Source organism: Silene latifolia, chromosome 2 (assembly GCF_048544455.1).
Source record: "Silene latifolia isolate original U9 population chromosome 2, ASM4854445v1, whole genome shotgun sequence".
NCBI lineage: Eukaryota > Viridiplantae > Streptophyta > Magnoliopsida > Caryophyllales > Caryophyllaceae > Silene > Silene latifolia.
Window position 1 is genome coordinate 106456096 of NC_133527.1, and position 8255 is coordinate 106464350.

Here is an 8255-nt window from a genome sequence, read left to right on the forward strand (position 1 = left end):
TACCCCACCAGAAGATGAGGTACCTTGGTTAGGTGTAGGAAAGGAAGACGGCTTCTGAAAGCCTTGTTGAGTCTTATGTGGAGGGACATATGACTGCTGCTGGTGCGGAGGAGGGGTAGGATTGAGCACATTTTGACTTGTCCACCTCAAATTGCGATGGACTGCCCCTTGGTTATTATAATAGGAACCCCCTCCTTGCCTATATTGTTGAAAAGCAAGAACCTGTTCCTTCTCCGTAAGACAGCCAACAGCAGTGTGACCGTAATTGCTCCCACATCTCTCACATGAAATGGTCTCCCCTCTAGTAAGCATATGGACCGTCTAAGGCTCCCCAGCAGAATGCAGCTCCAACTTATCAAATTTAGCATTCATGGCTTCCAGCTGAGCCACAACCTGCTTATCGACTGCATGAACTGTCCTAATACCATCCCTCGGGTTCCCATACTCAGCACAGTGATTCGGCATCTCTTCAATAAAGGCCCATCCCTTATCATCGTCAGTGTTCTCTTGGAATCTTCCGTTAGATGACGCATCAAGTATGGCTCTGTGATCATCATATAGCCCATTGTAGAACTGGTTAGACAGAAACCACGGATGGAAACCATGGTGAGGAATAGACCTCACCAAGTTCTTGAAACGGGACCACGCTTCATATAATGTTTCATCAAGTGCTTGCTTGAAACTTGTGATCTTTGCCCTCAGCTAATTGGTGCGCTGTTGAGGGAAATATCTTTTGTAAAAAGCAAGAGCAAGGGTCTCCCAGTTGGTAATCCCTGCGGCCGCGCGGTCCAAATCAGTCAGCCACTCCCTGGCTGAGTCAGTCAAAGAAAAGGGGAACAAAACCTCCTTAATCTTGTTTTGAATTACACCCTTTGTGGCGGGGATTGTAGAACAGTAGTCCGTAAAGACCTCCATGTGCTTCCTCGGGTCATCACCTGCCACACCTCTATAGAGATTTCTCGCCACCAGATTGATATAAAAAGGATGGATGTCAAATATATTCCCATCCTCAGTCTAGAGATTGAAACCCTTTGGAATTGATGCTGCTTTAGGCTCCGAGTGACTAGCAATGTTCGGCATCTTTACTGGTTGGCTTACAGAACTAGAATTATCTTCTTTAAAAGATGGATTTTCTGCAAATAGAAAATGTTGAAGCTCTGGTTCGAAAGTACTCAAGTCTTCCTTTCGTGATTCTCTTTGCAGACGAAGTCTATGCCTAAATAGTCTCTCTGGCTCAGAATCAGCTGCAACAAACTCAAACCTGTCTGACCTGGGCATACACAACACTGAAAGAAAATAAATAACAACTGTCTCAAGGAATAAAAATTCCCTGAGACGGATAAAATAAACGAAACAAAGACATATAGGGCAATTGCCTCCCCGGCAACGGCGCCAAATTTAACAGGTCTGTCGTATACCTATCAAAAATAACTAACTAGACTAACTATATAGCTAGGGAAGTCAGGTCGATCTCCTTAGGGAGGCAAGATATCTGTAAGAGTCCGTCTATTTGGTCACAAAATGGGGGGAGTTTAAATTGGTTTTCTAAACTAAAAGATTTAAAGGAAGAGAAGCTGAGAAAAGAGCAATAAGGCAGAAAAAGATGATAAACTATCAATAGAGAAGGGACATGTCAGGATTTCGGTTCACTACGGTAGTCTAGTGACTCAACTGTAAACAACTTAGATAAATTACTGCGAGACGGATATGGAAACGTCCTTCCGGTCCATTTTCTATCCCAAACTTCCACTAACTTAACTTCCGTTCCCGTCAGGGTAGTCTACTGTTCATAACAGGTCTATTTAGTCCAATCTTCCGATCCAGAATTAAATTTAACCAGATTAAAAAGGTGACTCAGAAGCGTGCACTCAACTAAGCCGATAAATACAGTTATATTGCTATGGTGACAGAATCTCACAATTAATTCATCTAACTTATTCACTACATCGTCACATTTCTATCGTAGATCCCCTAATCCCGACATGAATTAGATTTAGCTACTCATATCGCTATTAATACTATCAAAACTAACAACAGATAAATAACCAGCATTCAACATATAAAAAAGATAATTAAATTGCATAAAAAAGTAATTAGGGCAGAAATTAAATGAAGTAAAACGAACAACTAAAGCAAATGAAAGAGAGATTATTATTAAGAAAGGAGAAAGAGATTACAATCGTGAGAATCCGGCGTAAAGAACGACAAAATCCGAGCGAAATAACCCCGAAAATAAAGTTACAGTGAAGTATGAAAATGATAGATGAAAAACTGAAAAATAAAGTGTCGATGATAATAGAATAGATAGCTAATGACATAGTTGACGTAAGCTTAAATAGAAAATAAACTAAGTCCAAAATCTAAAATAAGTTCTCGGGCTAATTAAAGCCCACGAAACCAAAAACCACTCGATCGAGCAGTTTGAAACCACTCGATCGAGTGAAACTCCAGATAAGTTACTCGATCGAACATAAATGTTACTCGATCGAGTAACTCCACTTTCCAGCACTTCTTGATCGAGTAATAATCCACTCGATCGATCAACCCAGGCCATAAAAACCACTCGATCGAGTAATAAAACCACTCGATCGAGTATTCTTCCTTCAAATCAGCCCAATCTCGTACCCGACTGCCTCGTAAACCGTGCCTTCACGCTTCCTAATGTAGGAACTCACTCCGAAAAATCTCGTCTCCTCAAAATGCATGCAAAAAGGACGAAAAATGGTACGATTTCACTACTTTCGCGTTCATTTCTACAAAACGGACAAAACGAACCAAAGTAGCCAATTCGGGGGCAAAATGCATTATAAACAGTATGAAAGTGCATCTAAATACGTGCTAAAATAGGCTAAAAAGACTATATAAAATGCACATATCACTTAATATAATTAGTTCATATCAAGCGTCTTTTTACACTTTAATTACAAAGTAATGAACTTAATGCAATTATTTCATATCAAACATTTTTGCATATTTTCTTACAAAAATATTCATGTCAAGCTTGCAAAACCGAACGTGACATCGAATATTGTCAACATAATGATAATTATTTCGAGTCCCGTTTTTCATATTAGTAGAAAAGCAGTCTTAACGACCTTTTCAACAAAACGGGTTTTGACACCCTTTTACAAACGATTTTTACAAACCATTTCATAAGTATTAGAAATAGCAAGGAGACACCCTTAAGGTCGTCGCCTGACTCGCGCCTAAACAGCCCTTCTAATTCCCAGTTTTCAAATCTGGACAGGCTCCCTTGTATCGCCTTATGGCTCGCGCCTCAATAGGCTGCCTGATGTTGTTCCTGTTTCCTTTCCCGCACTCGTCTTGGACGATCCCGAGTTCGGTTAACCCGATATAATGACGGATCAGATTGATGAGTCCGCATTTTACGCTTTATTTTAACAAAAAACTTTTCTAAAACAAATGGATCACGTTATGAACCTTAAACCTAACTCGATAAATGGATGTTTAATATCTTTCTTCCACGCAAATCAACACTAAATCCAACTCGACATCAATTATTTAATATTTGGATAAACAACCGACATAACAAATTTCATATGTTAGGTTTAATCTGGCGAATGCGGATTCATGCATTTAAACCGTTTTATCAACTTTTACATTTAACAAACCAAGATCAATCAGTAGAGGCCGCTACCGCGGGCGGGATTGTGTGTCCGATTAAAGGTCTTTCCAATACGTACCCTCACCTCTTTCGCAGAAACTTTGGATAGTGGACGACATTCTTCAGGACGAACGAGCGTCATTCTAGCGATAGGATGCTAAAGAGTGACGATTCCTTATCTTTAGTACTTATGTCAAGCACCGCTTTTTGCCTTCATTGACCTAGGTATAAAGTGTATTCGAACGGTTTCCAGGCATCCCATAATTGCTCGGTGACGTCTCCGAACATCTTTGCATCGTTTCGAGACCCTCACCGAGACAAAACCTACTGATCTAAAGCGATCCAATCGAAAGCATTTATTACGCTGCCGAGCGTGGCTTGCAGACTACCACATGCCCACAGGTTGGCCTGGCGTGCAGCTGGCCCATGTCCATAACCGTGACCCCCACCGTGGCTGACCCGAACTTGTCTGTAACCCTTGACCACCGTGGACCGTCGTGGGGGTGGTTTAACCGAGGGTTTTATGGGTTTATTCTTGTTTTTGTATGAACCGTGTTCTAGGGGTTATGGACTAATATTGAGTGGTTCTTGACAATTGAGCCATGAGGTTGACTCTGGTTGTTTTATGGACGGTGGGTGTTGATTTTGCCGTGGGCTGGTGGTGTATGGGTGGTTGTGGTTGGGATTGGTTCTGTTAAAGCCGTGTATGCAAGGAGGCTGTCAGATTGTTGTTGTTTATTGTTGTTGTGTACGACATGGGTAGTTGGTGGTGATGGGATACGGTGAAGACGGCGGTAGTCTGGCCTGATGGTTTAGGTTGTGTTTAGGTGGTGTAAATCGGGGTTGTGTATAGGTGTCATATTTGGTTATTGTTGGAGTTAGGGCACGGGATAGGAGGTCGTGTATGGCTTTGTTAGTTATGCTGGTTAGGTTGTGGCTCTGTGGGTTGGGTTATTGCCACGGTGTTTTTTGTGAATGGTGGTGTGATATAGCTATGATGGTGTTTAGACGGGCCAGTTTGTGGGTCTGTGAAACACGATCTAAACCGTGTATGTGTAACACCCCGTAATTTCGAACCATTATTATATTGCGGAAGTAATTTATTAATCAAGTAAAATTTGATATTGATGTATTTGAAGTAATAATAATTTAAAGAAATATAATTTTATTATATTTTGAAGTAAAGTATTTATTTTGATAGTTTCGAAATGTTTAAAAATAGTTTAAACCGTGTAAAAACTTTTTATTTCGAAATAAGGGCATATCGGGGAAAAATGACAACTCTATTGAAAATTGGGCAAACGATTATGGAAATGGGTCATATGAATACTCAATTTTCTTGTAATCTCGTGTTTAAGAATTTTGGTCTTGTCGGAATTTGCATTTGACAAGCGGTTCTAATTATTATCGAAACGAGCCAAAACCGACTCGTAAAATCCCGACTAAAACCCGCTCCCTTCCTCCTTTCCTTTCCTTTTTCCGCGGCACCTCCCTTCCCCCTTCCTTTTTTCTGATTTTTCTCACCTAACTTCATCTTCCTTAACATTCTATCCTATTCTAAACTAAAATACACCATTTTCTTACCTTTCTAAACCAAATTTCACTATAACTCACTCGTTTCTTGTCGGATTTTCGCAAAGTTTATATTTTCGGAATCCTCTATTCGAGATCTACGTCCTAGTATGTTTTAATTTCAGTTTTCTTGATGTTGATTTAAGACGAATTTGGGTAGTTTCGGTTTTTTGTACTTATTATTGTGTTTTTATTGTTTATTTAGGTGAAAAATTGGAAGACGAGTTTGGGGACTCGTATATTGTTGAGGATAGTGGCTAGTGTATATTAGGGTTTGGGTTCAAGGTGCTAATTGCTCATTTTCTAGCTTAAGGTAACATATTTCGAGTTACTCGACGAATAATCGTCACATTCTTTGCTTTTTGTATGTTTTTGTGATTTTTGTTTGAGTAGTAAATTTTCACATGATAAAATGGGTTGCATGCTTGTCTAATGCTTGTCTTTTGTTAGTTTAAGGTAACATATTAGTATAGGAATGATTAATTGATGTTTCAGACGATGTTAAACTAAACAAAAATGGAGAAATGGAGGGATGGGGGTGGCGGCCAGCAGGTCCGGCAGGCCCACGGCTGCCTTGGGGTTGGCCCGGGTTGGCCCGTTGCTTGTTTCGCGGATTTTCATGCATTACTTGTAGTTTCGGGTTTATTAATGATATGTTTAGTAAAAGTAACATGTGGGTAGTCTTAGGAAATGAATAAGGTTAGTAGTAAATAAAATTTTGATGATGAAGTATGCTTATTATGGTAGTTGACACATGTTAGGTTAGATTATAAAATGAAATTGTAATGAATAGGCTCAAAATGAATCTTATAGCAATAATTGCAATGTTTTGATGATTGTGCCGAAAACTGAGCCTTAGTCCCTTTGACTGATTCGATGTCAGTCAATTGAGTGATTGGTCAGCCGCAATTTAACCCGTACCTGTCGCAGGACTGGGGTTGCGGGTAAAAATTCGGTTGGATGAAATTTTGTATGAATTGGATAATCGGCCTTTTTCTTGTTTTAGGCCATTTATTAAGTTTTTAGTTCACATGTGATGTTGGTTGAATTTAATAGTTTCTTATATTGTAAAAACGGCCTTAGATTCCCTGAAACCTTTAATATTGTTAAAATTGCTAGAATTGGAATGGGTATTGAATATTTCTTGCAGGTTGTTGTGTTTGTCATAGATAGGTCTTTATAGTCTTTGACGAGTATATGTTCACTGCTTAATAGCCTTTGTGTTCCTGACTTGGTGAGATTATATCCAAGTTGGGGCATGACCTCGTTACTTATTTTGATAGTAAGTGGTCAGCTTAAGTACTAGCCAACCCTTTGGTGGACTCCTTAGGGTACTCACTTTGTTTTAGAAAAATTGTGGGTCTTGGGTGCGGTGGTGTGTATCCGCATGTCTAGGTCTGCGCAGATTTTAGGCTAGGGTTGTGTTGTGTCTTGGCCATGTTTTGATAGAACCTCTGAGCCAAGATACCGGTTCGATTACCTTCCCTACCTCGTGGTATAGACTCGAGTTACAGAGTGACTATTGACGGTGCTAAGAACTTATGCCTGTCTTTGATATATTGCCCTTTCTTGTATGGTGATTTTATGAATTGTAATAGGTGAGATGTAAGCCGGTTACAATTGATAAAGTTTGGATTACTATTTGTTATATGTTTCACATGATAGTTTAATTTGGTCAGTTTAGGGGTCATAGGTTAGAATACTTGATAATTAAATTGTTTATCATATTGTTTACATGTTACACTACATGTTACATTAAATATGACATTTCGTGGCTGGGAGGACTCGAAGTTACTCACCACTGAATTGTGGCTTTCGTGTTTGTATAAAATGCGATTGACAGGTTGATGATGCTTAGTTGGGGTACACAGATGAGCTAGTGAGCAAAAGAACCTTGGACCTAGTTTGGCTATTTTTGTAGTAAACCTTTTAACTTTTGGTTGTGTATATATTTTGAAGGGACATATGTCTCCCTCTTTGATTTTGGTTTGTATCATTATATTTTCTTATCGTTAGCTATGGCATGTAAATTAGTTGTTAGCTTTTGCAGGTTTTGACACTCTTCTTTCGGAATTGTTTGTGAATGGTTAGGAAAGTTTTAAAAATTACAGGTTTTGTCTAGTTGAACCAATTACAAACATATCCTGTCAGTTTTTCTGTAGATTTTACGTGTTTAATTAACGTTTTTTTAAGGGTGTCACAGTATGGGAGTTGATTAGGAGACTTTTGTGACGGATATTTCGTGGGTTATGGGTTTGGTTCGGGTGTTTACTTCAAACGGGATTTGTTAAAATAATTACGTATTGTTGTAATTAGTAATTGTTATTATTATTTATTCAGGTTACGAATTTATTATGGAATACTACAAATTAGACTTCGCTACTAAATTTTATTGGAATTGCTATTTAAGTAGGCTAGCTACTCAACACTTACATGTGGGGTTATTTTACGTGCTTAACCGTCTTAAATGTTGTAACTGGCATTGAGCATCATTACATGAGAACTGATGTTGATGAGCTATTGTGTTGGTCTTTGGTCGTGGCATTCTATTATCGATTTCTCGTCAAGCAACCTAGCATGTAAGTATGAGGGTGTAATTAATCCTCTTCTTTCATATTCTTTTTACCTGTTTTTATGACTTTAACATGCTAAAACATGCATAACATGATCCATATTACGGATTGATTAAGCCAAAACCGAGTTTTGACCTAAATCATAAGCCCGTAGACAGAACTAGGTGGCTTGCGCCTCTTAAGCCACCCGACGTCCGAACTCAAACGTGTTTGAGTTCATCCTTCCTCTATTTTCATTTCTTTTTTGCAATCGGTTTTTACCATTTCAAATATTTCAAATCATTTTTACAATAAGTATTTTTAACCATAAATTATATTCACCCTTGGTTCCTCATACCATGACGGTTTAATCCGTGACTCGGTGATAATATTTGGTTAATTACATTTCTTGGAGTATTTTAAAGCCCTCTTATTCATTTGTTTACATTTGCAAAAACCATATTAGTCATATACAAATCATCATCCTTGGTTCAACATACCACGTC

At 38.7% G+C, this 8255-nt stretch overlaps 1 non-coding gene across 1 annotated transcript; it reads left to right on the plus strand.

Annotated features, from left to right (window-relative positions):
* The first annotated feature begins 598 nt into the window (after positions 1-598).
* On the plus strand, positions 599-704 carry LOC141645253 (small nucleolar RNA R71). The gene has a single exon (XR_012544836.1). It is a non-coding gene; the product is annotated as a small nucleolar RNA R71 (small nucleolar RNA).
* The last annotated feature ends 7551 nt before the right edge of the window (positions 705-8255 follow it).